Raw genomic sequence first — 16,041 nt, 5'->3', positions numbered from 1 at the left:
TTCTCGGCGATGTCTCATCGCGGTCCGCCGTGATTGGTCGAGAAGGCCGAGGCGCCAATCGCTTGGTATAGCGAAGCGGTCTACGGTGATATTTCGAGGGACCGCCCGTCGATTTTGGTGTCGTTGTGCTCGCAGCTTGTGCAGCTTGAAAAGTTTGATATGGATATGTGAGCCATCACTTACAGTGTAGGAGTCTTTGGATTAATACGTTAGAATTTACGTGTGCATTACTCAGTTCCCTTATAAAATCTTGTCACTCACATAAAGTTGTCAAATATAGAAAAATAAAGATGGCAGCGCGCCTTTGACAGCAAGATGCATTAAGAGTTTTTTTAAAAGACCAAACTTTCTCTAAAATGAGGTTTTACACATTATTGCTGCTAGCAAAAGGTGAATGAAAACCAGTCACTTTTGGAATTGGGCGGATGCATTTAGCAAATCAGTTTTCATGCACGTCAAAGCGGCGATATTTAATGCGAGTGCCTAAATTAAATAATGCTTAATGTGAGATGTTGCGTTTACTCTTTGAATGCCTTTATATTTGTATTGCTCCGCTGTGAGCGGTCTGTCGCCGTTCGTCTTGTATCTCGAGCAGAGAATGTCAGGATCATGATCAATGTTCTGCATTTTATTTTGTGGGTCTATTGGATAATGTTTACATGCTTAAATGTTACAAAACCACATTATTTTTCTTCGCTCTGTTAGAGCTCCTTTAAAGTAGCAGTAGGTAGCTTTTATAATAATAACTTTCATATCCGCTAAAAGCGTCATTATGCCGTAACTGCAGCAGCTACTTGAGTCACTGAATTTGTTATGCAACCTAGACTCTCCCATCAGCACACAGTCCCTTTATTCTGATTACAAGAATGCAGAATCACAACAAGCAGTCGGAGTCAAGAGGAGTGTCTGATGGGAGTGTCCAGTTGAGTGTCTGATGGGAGTGTCCAGTTGAGTGTCTGATGGGAGTGTCCAGTTGAGTGTCTGATGGGAGTGTCTGATGGGAGTGTCCAGTTGAGTGTCTGATGGGAGTGTCTGATGGGAGTGTCCAGTTGAGTGTCTGATGGGAGTGTCTGATGGGAGTGTCCAGTTGAGTGTCTGATGGGAGTGTCCAGTTGAGTGTCTGATGGGAGTGTCTGATGGGAGTGTCCAGTTGAGTGTCTGATGGGAGTGTCTGATGGGAGTGTCTGATGGGAGTGTCCAGTTGAGTGTCTGATGGGAGTGTCTGATGGGAGTGTCTGATGGGAGTGTCCAGTTGAGTGTCCGATGGGAGTGTCTGATGGGAGTGTCCAGTTGAGTGTCTGATGGGAGTGTCCAGTTGAGTGTCTGATGGGAGTGTCTGATGGGAGTGTCCAGTTAAGTGTCTGATGGGAGTGTCCAGTTGAGTGTCTGATGGGAGTGTCTGATGGGAGTGTCCAATTGAGTGTCTGATGGGAGTGTCCAGTTGAGTGTCTGATGGGAGTGTCTGATGGGAGTGTCCAGTTGAGTGTCTGATGGAGTGTCTGATGTCTGATCACTACTTGGGTATGCTCAGGTCAGCATCTTCAGGAGCAAAAGCAGGGGAGGGTGAACAACCACCGTCAGTGAAAAAACAACTGCCCATCCCTCCATTACACAACAAAGACGGGTAAACAGATGACACACGAAAAGCAAGCTAACAATAGAGTCAGCAGGCTGAGATCAAGCTGAAATAATGGCTGAAGAGCGGTGGGGTTTCAGTGGTGGAAGGATCCTCTAAACATCCTCTAAATCAGCAGTAGCTATAAACACATATATAACTTGTATAAAACAGAACTGCTGTTTTTGCTGAAACTGCCACTCTGTCCAAACAGTAGTGAATGAGTCGGATCGTCTGTGGGAGAAAAAGTGGCTTTTCAGAGACGGAAAGCCCTACAGAGCCTGAAAGCAAAACCAGGCCCACGTTGGCTGTATTTCTGTTTTCTGATCTTCAGAGACGCTGAAGCTATTGTTGTGCCACACACAGATGAAACTGCCCCATCCTTCAGGGGTAAGAGATGCGAAAAAATCCAACATTGAATTGTACATAGTTACTGAAGCAGTCCACCACAACATATCAGACACAGTAGCGTAATTGTTACAGTGGAGGGAGGAGTGGTAAAGGAAATTAATTTCAACCATAGACTTTTTGTGGTTCTACCAGTGTCACAGTTTACAAAGATAATTTCCCTTAACACAGAACGGCATCTGCTCAATATGGCTGCAACCCTGAGCAAACTGTATTGTGTGCAGCCATGACAATCTTGCTGATAAGTGAGCAGTCTGCTCCCTCGATAAAACTGTGTTCCTCAGAACCACTTGTTCTCTTTTACATACTGGGTGGTAACTTCTTTTATATATTGTTTAAAACTAACAATTAAAAGAATAAAAACACGCTTTAGAAGTTCCCTATCAAAGACAGACAACCAATTCAAACATGCTACAAAGAGCAAAATATACAAAGCTCTAAAATTCTGTTCTGAAAATGTGAGGATGTGCGGTATTCAGACAGGAGTCCCCTACTAAACTAAACACCTCAGTAGCTCCATTTAACCCCTGAAAACCTACATATCAAGGGTGACTAGTTTACTAGCTGATCTGTTCTCGTAAGCACCCATCCACACCATAACTTGATACCTGTGGTGTTTAAGGAAAACATTCTGCTCACTTGTCTACAGCCTGAGCGTAATCAGAACATAAATGCAGTGTACGTGCAGTATTTCCTGGTCATACGGTCAGAGAGCACAAACTCGCCAACTATATGTAACATATAATAACATATATAATAAAATATATAACATATCATTTTCATCAGCACAACAAAGGCACTTTTCTTCTCTTTCTGCCCCTCACGCACACTATTGCCCTTATTGCCTTAACTGAGAGGGCAGCTTTTGTTGTTTACAGTGTTATCACTCCCTAGTGCAGATTCTTTCATTGATTAAATGTCTGCAGAGGGACAGGACATAACAAATATGGTGGCTGTCATCAGTAAACTTACCGGGTCTTACAGGGCGCACAATGTTCTCAGCGGGACATGCCTGTCATCAGTAAACTTACCAGGTCTTACAGGGCGCACGATGTTCTCAGCGGGACATGCCTGTCATCAGCTCCAGAGGGGCCCATGTGGTCCTGTGGCCACTACAGTGAGAAGGTGCGCTCTGGGGTTCTAGAGGGCTGTCCTCTGGCAACTAGAACAGCTGCATGGGGAGATGGCTGTAGTTATTTTTCTAGGTCAAACTTACTTTGCAGTTGGTCTGTGTGGGAGTACATGGTGGCCAGGTTCAGACCCAGGTTCACCCCCCCAGTGTGGAGCGTCAGGCCCTGGCCGCATGGAGTAGGTACCATGTCGTGTCTCGTCTGTACACATGCTTCTGGACTTTATAGATGTGATTTCATGACCTGCCAAGTTTGGTGGAAGAAATACAGAACAAGACATTTTAGAATTTAAAAGCAGTAGAAATGCACAGCTGTTAACCACGTGTGGCTGAAACTGTGATATTTTCTGTTATTAATAAATGAAACATTTTTGAGTTGTCATCTTTAGTTTGTCTTAATAAGGCTCAGTAAGGCATGGTACAGTGATATACTTGGAGGAAGAGTTACGGTTTGTTCTTTAAGGAGGAGGAAGAGTTAAAGTTTGTTCTTTAAGGAGGAGGAAGAGTTAAAGTTTGTTCTTTAAGGTGGAGGAAGAGTTAAAGTTTGTTCTTTAAGGTGGAGGAAGAGTTAAAGTTTGTTCTTTAAGGTGGAGGAAGAGTTAAGGTTTGTTCTTTAAGGTGGAGGAAGAGTTAAGGTTTGTTCTTTAAGGAGGAGGAAGAGTTAAGGTTTGTTTTTTAAGGTGGAGGAAGAGTTAAAGTTTGTTCTTTAAGGTGGAGGAAGAGTTAAAGTTTGTTTTTTAAGGTGGAGGAAGAGTTAAAGTTTGTTCTTTAAGGTGGAGGAAGAGTTAAGGTTTGTTCTTTAAGGTGGGGGAAGAGTTAAAGTTTGTTCTTTAAGGTGGAGGAAGAGTTAAAGTTTGTTCTTTAAGATGGAGGAAGAGTTAAGGTTTGTTCTTTAAGGTGGAGGAAGAGTTAAAGTTTGTTCTTTAAGGTGGAGGAAGAGTTAAGGTTTGTTCTTTAAGGTGGAGGAAGAGTTAAAGTTTGTTCTTTAAGGTGGAGGAAGAGTTAAAGTTTGTTCTTTAAGGAGGAGGAAGAGTTAAAGTTTGTTCTTTAAGGTGGAGGAAGAGTTAAGGTTTGTTCTTTAAGGTGGATGAAGAGTTAAATTTTGTTCTTTAAGGTGGAGGAAGAGTTAAGGTTTGTTCTTTAAGATGGAGGAAGAGTTAAAGTTTGTTCTTTAAGATGGAGGAAGAGTTAAAGTTTGTTCTTTCACAGGAAACTACAAAGCCACGCCCCCTCGTGGATGCTACATCCATGGTGATGTTGGTGAGATCAGAAAACCATGTCTCTGCTCACACATTTGTTTCACTACATTTTTCCAGCACTACAGCCCATAATTACATAGAGAGATAGATGTAGAAGAATAGAAATACGACCAGGAGACTATTTGTTATTTGTCGCTATATAAAAAAAATGGAAAAAATGTTTAGTGTTTAGCGCTGGTAAGTCTGTTTGTTGACATCGGCTCTTATGTGTCCAGGTTCTGGGAAAAGACTCTCACGTGAAGATCAGCAGGAAAACACGGCTCCATCTCCTTCATGTTGGACGTACACGGACATAGGTTCTTCAGACTGGGTTTGGGTGTGGGGTGAAGGGTCAGTCCGACAGTGCTGAACATACGTGTGTGCACGCCCACTGGGGAGTCAGGCAGCCAATCACGTGTTGACGTCTCTCTTTATTTCCTCTTGTATGTTTTTCATCGTGATTGTGAATGTTTGCTGAAACACAGTCTGCCAAAGCGCAGGGTTAGGCGAAATTATAACGTACGACCCCATCTTTCCTGTTGCCATGGAAATCAGCATGGAAACCTGTCTCTTATGCCTGGATGAGTTTCAGGTGAGTGGGAGGGTGGGGCTGGGTGAGTGAGAAGATGTGGAGGTCTGGACGTGGGCGGTGGGGGGAGGAGCTTGAGAAGATGTGGAGGTCTGGATGTGGGCGGTGGGGGGAGGAGCTTGAGAAGATGTGGAGGTCTGGACGTGGGCGGTGGGGGGAGGAGCTTGAGAAGATGTGGAGGTCTGGACGTGGGCGGTGTGGGGAGGAGCTTGAGAAGATGCTGATGTCTTGACATGGGCGGTGGGGGGGGGTGTCAACAGGTGCTGCAAATCAAGAACTCAAAACACAAAGCCAATTTGTTAAATCATTAGCATGGAAATAACAACATTGAAATGCAAAGCGCATGCAGAATAATTTCACGTTCATACTGCGTCTGGACTTTAGTAATGGAACCACAGCTTTGCACTTTTCTTCACGTATTCCTGGCATGTCTGGCAGGAGATAGAGATCCATAATCAGTCAATATCATTATCATAATCAATATAATAATCAGTTAATCATAATCAATATCAGTTAATTGTAGTAAATATCATAATTGCTGGTGGGGGCTGGAGAAGCAGTCAGCTCCCATTCGTTAAAACACAACCGTGACTCCTATTGAGCCTGTCTTCAGTGGCCAGTGTAAACCACACACACTCCAGTGGCCAGTGTAAACCACACACACTCCAGTGGCCAGTGTAATCCACATACACTCCAGTGTCCAGTGTAAACCACACACACTCCAGTGTCCAGTGTAAACCACACACACTCCAGTGTCCAGTGTAAACCACACACACTCCAGTGTCCAGTGTAATCCACACACACTCCAGTGTCCAGTGTAAACCACACACACTCCAGTGTCCAGTGTAATCCACACACACTCCAGTGGCCAGTGTAATCCACACACACTCCAGTGTCCAGTGTAAACCACACACACTCCAGTGGCCAGTGTAAAGCAAACACTCCAGTGGCCAGTGTAAACTGTGTATGTTTTGGAGCCATCTAGTGGAGTGCACAACTTACAAGCACACACACACACACACACACACACACACACACACACACACACACACACACACACACACACACACACACACAGTGCTGCAAACAGAGGGAGCCCAGTATTTCATGATCAACAGTTTGCCTGCATGGTTATTCAGTCTCAGGTCATTTACGACTTTATCCAGTGCTGTGGAGGCACTGACACCAGACTGAAAAGTTTCATTTATTTGGTTTGTTTTAACATAGTCATTCAACTGGGTTGACACCACTTTTTCAATGATTTTGCCAAGAAAAGGAAGGTTAGATATAGGTGGATAATTATTGAGAATTGTGGGATCACGATTTCTGTTCTTTAATAGTGGTTTAACCACTGCAGTTTTAAGAATATTAGGGAATTCTATTAGTTGCAGAGACTGATTAACAATATTTAGAACCTCATTAACTAATGAGCTCAGAACCTGCTTGAAAAAGCATGTCCAAGACATATTACAGTTAGGCTGATTAACAGATGTCAGGATTGATAGTTTATTACTGCTTGTTGCTATGTTCTGCCTTATACTAGAATATAAAATACTAAAAATATTTAGTCACATTTCTCAACTGAAAGAGATACGTGGAAGACACAGGCGGTATGGTCAAGGTACTGCTACAGTTGGGCATAGCGGTTGGGTAGCTAGTACGAGACGCTGGACATCTGTCTCAAAGGTCGTCCTCCTGTCCTCACCGGGCATGGATGGACATGCCTTAGTCATGTGACCATTACACGCCTTACACACGCACTGGTACAACGGCAGCTCTGGGTAGCAGGTTCTGGTTACCACGGGCAGTTGTTTGTAGAGAGGTCAGCGCTTCAGCACTGACATACCCTGGCATCATTAGCTCTGTGATTTTTACACACAGGATTTGTATAAATTTCCCATAATCAAACAACTATACACACAAGCACGTGTATGCGCACACACCCTCTGATACAAGCGCACGCACACACACACACACACACACACACGCACACACACACACACACACACACACACACACACACACACACACACACACACACACAGGCTCACACACATTCAGGCTCTTTGTATCTGTCAGGATCAAGGGCCCTCTTTTCATTAGTGCCTTTTAAATTTGAATGTTTACCTCAGAGCTGATATTCCTGTGTGTGTGTGTGTGTGTGTGTGTATGTGTGTGTGTGTGTGTGTGCGGGCGCCCACAGACGTCACACCCTGTATGCTCGCCTTCAATCTGCTCGTGGGCCTCAGCCTAGCGCTAGCATTGAAACGCTCAAACACGTGTTTTGTTTTGCCGCGTATAAATGAGGAGCCTGACGGGCCCTTACCAATCAGGAGCCACCGCCACTTAGGCATGCAAATGAGGCATCGGGTTTCAGCCGGCCCCTCTTGCTTCCTTAAGTGAAGGGTAATGGAGCATGTCGGCGGGTCACATGTATCCATGCCTCTTAAATGCTAATGAAATTTCTTCGTTCTCTTCATTAGTCTGGCGTCATTATCAGTAATTTGTAGCCTCCCTCTTTGTGGCCTTCACTCCCCTAATGAATGTGAGGTACTGAGAGAAGTGGCCAGACAGACAGAGCGAGAAAGCGCGGAGACGCTCCCCGCATTGTCTCTGCCTTCAGGCAGAAATTGCTCATCTCTGGATTTGGGTAAGTAAAGGTTTAAGATCAAAAGAGCGTAATTTGGCACCCGTGCGCGCAGCACAAAAGTGACTCTTTGCTTTCCGTAATTGGATACTTATTTGAATATCGGCGCCATTGTTTTTGCGGTCGTCCTCGACGACGGCCGAGTGGTGTGGGACGCTTTCTTCTGCGAGAACTGGCAATCAGACGGGCCGAGCAAGAGAGGGCCTGGTGCACACGTGTGTGTGTGTGTGTGTGTGTGTGTGTGTGTGTGTGTGTATGCATGCATGCTCGTGTGCGTGCGTGCGTGCTTGCTTGCCTGTGTGCGTGTGCGTGCGTGCGTGTGTGTGAGTGTGTGTGTGTGTTGTTGTGTACAGGAGAGATAAATAGGTCATAATTAAATGACTCCTTTGAAATAGGACATAGAAGAAGGTGCTTAAAAGAAATGTGATCCAGTTTAGGCAGCACCACCTAGGGTACACACACACACACACACACACACACACACACACACACATGCTGGCCTCGCACGCACACGCGCACCCAACATGTGCGATGCTAATGGGATGAGATTAAGGGCTGAAGGTTTAGTATGCAGAAAAGAAGAGCACTTCAATGTAAGAACAACAACGTATGTTGCGGTATGGTTGTGTGGAGTGTGTGCTTTAACACGTCCGCTGGGAGGGGCCGCAGGGGCCCAGAACATCACGGCCTGATTCTTCCCTTGGAAGATGCACCAAAGTGAAATGCTAATAAAGACGTTCTGTAGGCCGAAGGCCACCATGAGATATAGAACACGCTACTGCACTCAGGGACGTGGAGAAACGTGTATATATATATATTTATATATATTTATATAGTGCTCGTTGTCAGAGCGCATTAAACAGAAAAGGTTGCAGGAGTGGAGCTGGAAGAGAGAAAGAGAGACGTGAGCGAGGAGATGAAGAGGAGAGCATCTCATTGTGAGTTATTGACTAAAGGGCCGTTTTGTTTGGGGAGGGTCAGCGGCTCCTGTGTTTTTGCAGATGTGTGTGAGGCGACAGCTCTCTACTGTGAAAAAGGCAACGCTTAAATGATAATAACGACAATGACGATGATGAGGATGATAATGAAAGAACACCCCCACCACCACCACCATCCTCACACGCCGAGATTCAGGGACGGCCATGCCAGGCCCTTAAGAGCACAATGGAAGCGCATCTGTGTGTGTGTGTGTGCGTGTGTGTGTGTGGCCATCTGGCTGTCATTGTTCCACTGATTTGGCCTCACGTTGCTCTGTTTATTTATTTATTTATGTATTCATTTATTTATCATTTGGTTTCTCGGGCTTTGTGCGCCTGCCCTGGCGTGATTAGCTCAGCGCAGCACCTCAAGATCCTCGTCCTTGTCTCTGGCAGAAAGCTGCAGCTCCGAGTGGCCATTTTACTGTCAGGTGGAGTGGCTTTGAGTGTGTGTGTGTACAGGAGTGTGTGTGTGTAGTGCAGGGGGGTGTGTGTGTACGTGTACATGCATGGTGGTCAATAGACCTTGGCCAAGGCTCAGGATTTGAAATGTAACAACACCTGGTATTCATTTGCTCATGTGCACACACACACACACACACACACACACACACACACACACACACACACACAAACAGGAACGTGATAATTAGCTCAAGGCAGTGTTTTGGGTGGAGGTGCTCAGGTGGGGGTGGGGCTTGCTCATCTTCAGCCTCTCCATCTGTGTTTGCTCCCATAACCCACGTCCTGGGTTGAGGCCATGAACCATGCCTGAATGTAGGTCCCTCCACCCGAGGGTCTGTGTGGCTGTAGGTCCCTCCACGTGAGGGTCTGTGGCTGTAGGTCCCTCCACGTGAGGGTCTGTGGCTGTAGGTCCCTCAACCTGAGGGTCTGTGTGGCTGTAGGTCCCTCCACGTGAGGGTCTGTGGCTGTAGGTCCCTCAACCCGAGGGTCTGTGGCTGTAGGTCCCTCCACGTGAGGGTCTGTGTGGCTGTAGGTCCCTCAACCCGAGGGTCTGTGTGGCTGTAGGTCCCTCCACGTGAGGGTCTGTGGCTGTAGGTCCCTCAACCCGAGGGTCTGTGGCTGTAGGTCCCTCAACCCGAGGGTCTGTGTGGCTGTAGGTCCCTCCACGTGAGGGTCTGTGGCTGTAGGTCCCTCAACCCGAGGGTCTGTGGCTGTAGGTCCCTCCACGTGAAGGTCTGTGTGGCTGTAGGTCCCTCAACCCGAGGGTCTGTGTGGCTGTAGGTCCCTCCACGTGAGGGTCTGTGGCTGTAGGTCCCTCAACCCGAGGGTCTGTGTGGCTGTAGGTCCCTCCACCAGAGCCCTGTACCTGGCACTGATCTGTGAAAGATCTGATCATTCTTGGCTCAATCAATCCAGAGAGGATTCATTTAATTGGAAGCTCTATAAATAAATGTTCATCTGAATTATTTTTTGCAATAAGATGAATTCATTTCAGTGCAGAATTGATTTACTCTCAGATATGATAAATAACAAAACCCCTTTCTCTCCCTCCCTCTCTCTCTCCCTCCCTCCCTCTCTCCCTCCCTCCCTCTCTCCCTCCCTCAGGTAGTGGACGTATTTTATGCGAGGCTTCTGAAGCAGCTTTTTGAAGGTTTGTTTGCATGTGGCGTGGTGCTGGTGGCTTCATCCAACCGGCCACTAAGAAGGTAAGGAGCATTCTACGGATTAGGAAGACCACCTACCCAGTCCACCCAGTCCACCCAGTACGCCCAGTCCGCCCAGTCCACCCAGTCCACCCAGTACACCCAGTACGCCCAGTCCGCCCAGTCCGCCCAGTCCACCCAGTCCGCCCAGTCCGCCCAGTCCGCCCAGTCCGCCCAGCACGCCCAGTCCGCCCAGTCCACCCAGTCCGCCCAGTCCGCTCAGTCCGCCCAGTACACCCAGTACGCCCAGTCCGCCCAGTCCGCCCAGTCCACCCAGTCCACCCAGTACGCCCAGTCCGCCCAGTCCGCCCAGTACACCCAGTACACCCAGTCCACCCAGTACGCCCAGTAAGCCCAGTCCACCCAGTCCGCCAATGTGGTTTTAGGCTTATATTAGGTTGGGTACATATTGCAGAGGTATGTTTTTCAATCCATGAAAAGGTGACATTTTAATCTCATTTTAAGATCATGTGTTTGTGGATTACCCTGCGTACGATGTGCAAACGAATCGTGAACGTGCACGCCTCCAGCTGCTGACTCAGTCCCCTCCGTGGCTCTCATGACCTCACCCACCCTCTCTGTGATCTTCTGCTTAGGCCTGCTCTCTCTCTCCTCTGCTGGAGGTGTTTTATTACTATAAAAGTCAAGTGTGTTCCTGAAGCTTGCGGCCTTCTCGTGTTCTTAATCCCGCTGCAGGTGTTCTGGCGTGTCCCCGCCCCTGGTCTTTGTTCCAGTCAGCTGTCCTTTTCACCTCCTGGGGCGAGTCACCTCACCCGGAGCTGGGCCGGAGTGGCGAGCCCTCCCCTAACCGTGCGCCGTGTGAGCAGGGAGTGGAGGACACCAGGGTGAAGATGAGACGAGGGGTGTGGTCCTTCTACTGGACTGACCTTTGATCTCCTCAGTTCAGGTGTTTTACAGCCAGGCTGGGGCTTCATCAGAATCAGAATCAGTTTGTGTGAGAGGAGCAGAGGACAGTTTGAAGCACTTTACAGTCTACACTACACTCTACTCTCTATACTCTACACTCTACACTACGCTCTACTCTCTATACTCTACACTACGCTCTACTCTCTATACTCTACACTACACTCTACTCTCTACACTACACTCTAATCTGTACACTCTACTCTCTACCTCTCTACTCACTACATTCTACTCTTTACAGACTACACTCTACTCTCTACACTCTACACTACTCTCTACTCTCTACACTACACCCTACACACTACACTCTTCACTCTACTCTCTACACTACACTCTACACTACACTCTCTACTCTCTACACTCTACACTCTACACTACGCTCTCTACACTCTACACTACGCTCTACTCTCTATACTCTACACTCTACTCACTACATTCTACTCTTTACACACTACACTCTACTCTACACTCTACACTACTCTCTACTCTCTACACTACACTCTACACACTACACTCTACACACTACACTCTATTCTCTACACTACACTCTACACACTACACTCTAAACTCCACATATTCACTACTCTACTCTCTACCTTCTACACACTACATTCTACTGTTTACACACTACACTCTACTCTCTACACTCTACTCTACACTCTACACTACTCTCTGAACTCTACACTCTACACTATACTCTCTACTCTCGACAGTGTACTCTCTACACTCTACTCTCTACACTCTACTCTCTTCACTACACACTACACTCTACTCTCTACACTCTACTATACACTCTACACTACTCTCTGAACTCTACACTATACACTATACTCTCTACTCTCTACAGTGTACTCTCTACACTCTACTCTCTACACTATACTCTCTACACTCTACTCTCTTCACTACACACTACTATCTACACTCTGCACTCTACTGTCTACACTCTACACTACTCTCTACCCTTTCTTCACTCTACTCTCTACTCTCTACACACTACTCTCTACACTCTACACTACACTCTACTCTCTACACTGTACCTCTACACTCCACTCTCTACACACTACATTCTACTGTCTACACTCTACACTCTACTCTCTGCACTATATTCTCTACACTCTACTCTCTACTCACTACATTCTACTCTCTACACACTACACTCTTCTCTCTATACTCTACTCTCTACACTCTACACTACACTCTACTCTCTACACTGTACCTCTACACTCCACTCTCTACACACTACATTCTACTGTCTACACTCTACACTCTACTCTCTGCACTATATTCTCTACACTCTACTCTCTACTCACTACATTCTACTCTCTACACACTACACTCTACACTCTTCTCTCTATACTCTACACTCTACTCTCTACACTGTACCTCTACACTCCACTCTCTACACACTACATTCTACTGTCTACACTCTACTCTCTGCACTCTATTCTCTACACTCTACTCTCTACTCACTACATTCTACTCTCTACACACTACACTCTACACTCTCCTCTCTATACTCTACACTACACACTACTCACTCCATTCTGCACTCTACACTTTACTCTCTACACTCTACTCTCTGCTGTCTACACACTACACACTACTCTACACTCTACTCTCTACACTCTACTCTCTACACACTACATTCTACTATCTACACACTACACTCTACTCCCTAGTATGCACTCTATTCACTACATTCTACACTCTACACACTAAACTCTACTCTCAACACTCTACTCTTTACTTTCTCCACTCTACTCTCTCTACTCTACTCTCTACACTCTACCATTTACTCTCTCTACTCTACTCTCTCTACTCTACTCTCTACACTCTACCCTTTACTCTCTCTACACACTACTCTCTACACTCTACACTACACTCTACTCTCTACACTGTAGCGCTATACGCTGCTACATTTGTTTGGTACCGTTTACAACCCGCTGTTCTGCAGGAACCTCTCTCCACCGCCGCTATCAAAGGCCGCTTCGCTTAAACGCCGTTCATCATAAAACACCACCGCCACCCTGTCCCCACGGCGACCGCACTCAGCTCCTCTTTAATCTTTTGGCCGCACACTTCTTCCTCCCCGTCAATCTGCCGGCTGGCGTTTCTGCAACGGCTGTGATGTTACATTAACGTGGAGGGCCTTGGCGGGACATAAGGAGATTGTCACGTGCGGCTACGCCCCCTCTCCTAGCTGTCACTCTGGGTTCCCTCGTGTCTGTGTTCTTGCCCGTTTGTCCCGCCCTGCTCGTTAGTTTATGGATCCCTCGTTTGTTACCACGCCCCTGTGTCATTGTCATCACCTGTCCCTAGTTTAGTTCTGTGTATAAAAGCCCCTGAGTCTCCCTTGTCCTTTGTCCGGTATTTTGAATTCATTTGTGATCGTGTTTATCCCACCGCTGTTCTCTGTGCCTGACCGTTTTCGTGTTTCTCCTGTTTTCCGTGCCCCCTGTCTTGTGATGCCTGTCTTTGCCTGTTTTACGGACTGCCCTCCTGTTATCGACCCTGCCTGGCTATCCGACGATGATTACGGTATTCCCCTGAATAAATCTCGCTCTTCTCAGCACTTGTGTCCGTCCTCTCGCTCCGTGGCGCAAGCCACGTTACATAATACCGGACCTCTCAAGGACACAGCGAGAGAGCGAGACTCTGGTGAGTTCAAACACTGTGAATGGATGTCGGCTGGTTTAATCCAGTTCGACTCTCCGGTATTTCAGTGCGAACAAACTAGAGACAGGAATACCCCTGGCGCTGCGGGTACAAGGAAGTCTCGTCGCCGACCAAAGAAAGCGCAGTCTCTTTCTACTGGCTTTCGCGACGAGACTCCATCTGAGCGCTGTGTGTCTGCCCGGTTTTGCGAACACGACAGGGAAAAACCTCCTGTCGTGCGAGCAGCGGGCAGACGGTCTGAGCGCACAGACAAGTTTTCGCTTAACCCTCGGTTGACTCTCTCTGACCACCGTGAGCTCCCGGCGCCTCAAGGGAGGCGGAGCCGCAGCAGAGAGAGCAACCGAGGAGCTTGTGTGTCTGTGTGTTCTGCCAGGCTCACCCAGGACCCTGAGGAGGAGGACCCACCGCCTCTGATCCTGCCGGCTACTCCACATGGCAACCCCAAGTATTTTTTGGGGGGGAGTACGAGCCACGTCAGTATGGCGGTCCCGCCCCCCGATGACGTCAGTGTGGCGGTCCCGCCCCCCGATGACGTCAGTATGGCGGTCCCGCCCCCCGATGACGTCAGTATGGCGGTCACGCCCCCCGATGACGTCAGTATGGCGGTCACGCCCCCTGAGGACGTCAGTATGGCGGTCACGCCCCCTGAGGACGTCAGTATGGCGGTCACGCCCCCTGAGGACGTCAGTATGGCGGTTCCGCCCCCTGAGGACGTCAGTATGGCGGTTCCGCCCCCTGAGGACGTCAGCCCGGTGGTTCCGCCCCCTGAGGACGTCAGCCCGGTGGTTCCGCCCCCTGAGGACGTCAGCCCGGTGGTTCCGCCCCCTGAGGACGTCAGCCCGGTGGTTCCGCCCCCTGAGGACGTCAGCCCGGTGGTTCCGCCCCCTGAGGACGTCAGCCCGGTGGTTCCGCCCCCCGAGGGTGTCTCATCCACGCCGGTTCCTGTCCCCGCGACCCTGGAGGGGTCGTCCACGCCGGTTCCTGTCCCCGCTGCCCGTCAGCAGTCCACGCCGGTTCCTGTCCCCGCGACCCTGGAGGGGTCGTCCACGCCGGTTCCTGTCCCCGCTGCCCGTCAGCAGTCCACGCCGGTTCCTGTCCCCGCTGCCCGTCAGCAGTCCACGCCGGTTCCTGTCCCCGCTGCCCGTCAGCAGTCCACGCCGGTTCCTGTCCCCGCTGCCCGTCAGCAGTCCACGCCGGTTCCTGTCCCCGCTGCCCGTCAGCAGTCCACGCCGGTTCCTGTCCCCGCGACCCTGGAGAGGTCGTCCACGCCGGTTCCTGTCCCCGCTGCCCGTCAGCAGTCCACGCCGGTTCCTGTCCCCGCGACCCTGGAGAGGTCGTCCACGCCGGTTCCTGTCCCCGCGACCCTGGAGAGGTCGTCCACGCCGGCTCCCGTTCCCGCTGCCCGCCAGCGGACCCTGCCTGTCCCCGCTGCCCGCCAGCGGACCCTGCCTGTCCCCGCTGCCCGCCAGCGGACCCTGCCTGTCCCCGCTGCCCGCCAGCGGACCCTGCCTGTCCCCGCTGCCTGTCTGCCGGCTCCAGTTCCTGCTGCCTGTCTGCCGGCTCCAGTTCCTGCTGCCTGTCTGCCGGCTCCTGTTCCCGCTGCCTGCCGCCCGGCCGCACCTGTCGCCCCAGAGACTGTGCTGCCCCCTGTTGGGCATGGACTTGGTGTTCCCCCTGCTCCGCCCTTTGCCTCCTATGTTCCGTTGCCCGTGTTCCCCTTGCTCCCTGGTCCCATCCCTGGTTTTGTTTTGGTCCCTGTCCCCGTGGTTGTGTCTGTCAAGGTCTGTGTTCCTGTTCCCGTGTCTGTTTCCTGTGGTGTCGTCTCTGTCCCTGTCCCCATGTCTGTTCCCCAAGTTGTCACCCACCTTGTGCCTGTGCCTGTCTCCGTTGTTCATGGTGTCTTTGCCTCTGTGTTTGCCTCCGCCTTGTCCCCTGGCCCCACTCCCGTGTCTGTCCCCGGTCCTGTACTGTCCGGCCCTGCTCCTTGCCCTGTCCGGTCTCCATGTGTCCCGTGTACCGCCATGCCCCAGCCCAGCTCCTGGCCCGTCTCTGGTCCCCCTGTCCCTGCCGTGCCCCGGTCTCCGTGCCCTGCTTTCCCCTGGTCTGTTCCTCCGGTCCGTCCCGTGTCTGCTGTCCCTGTCCCTCGCCGTGTTCCGTGGTTCCCTGTCTTG

The 16,041-nt window shown here is 49.4% G+C and overlaps 1 long non-coding RNA gene across 1 annotated transcript; it reads right to left on the bottom strand.

The window, feature by feature from the left end:
* Positions 1-3,060: 3,060 nt before the first annotated feature.
* Positions 3,061-5,411, bottom strand: LOC143489207 (uncharacterized). The gene is made up of 4 exons (XR_013124604.1): positions 5,348-5,411; positions 4,648-5,256; positions 3,340-3,396; positions 3,061-3,194 (listed from the first exon to the last, which is right to left on the bottom strand). It is a non-coding gene; the product is annotated as an uncharacterized LOC143489207 (long non-coding RNA).
* Between the last annotated feature and the right edge of the window lie 10,630 nt (positions 5,412-16,041).

Source organism: Brachyhypopomus gauderio, unplaced genomic scaffold (assembly GCF_052324685.1).
Source record: "Brachyhypopomus gauderio isolate BG-103 unplaced genomic scaffold, BGAUD_0.2 sc60, whole genome shotgun sequence".
In the NCBI taxonomy this organism is placed as follows: Eukaryota; Metazoa; Chordata; class Actinopteri; order Gymnotiformes; family Hypopomidae; genus Brachyhypopomus; species Brachyhypopomus gauderio.
Note: the sequence above shows the minus strand (reverse complement) of the source record. Positions and strands in the feature narration are given on the sequence as shown.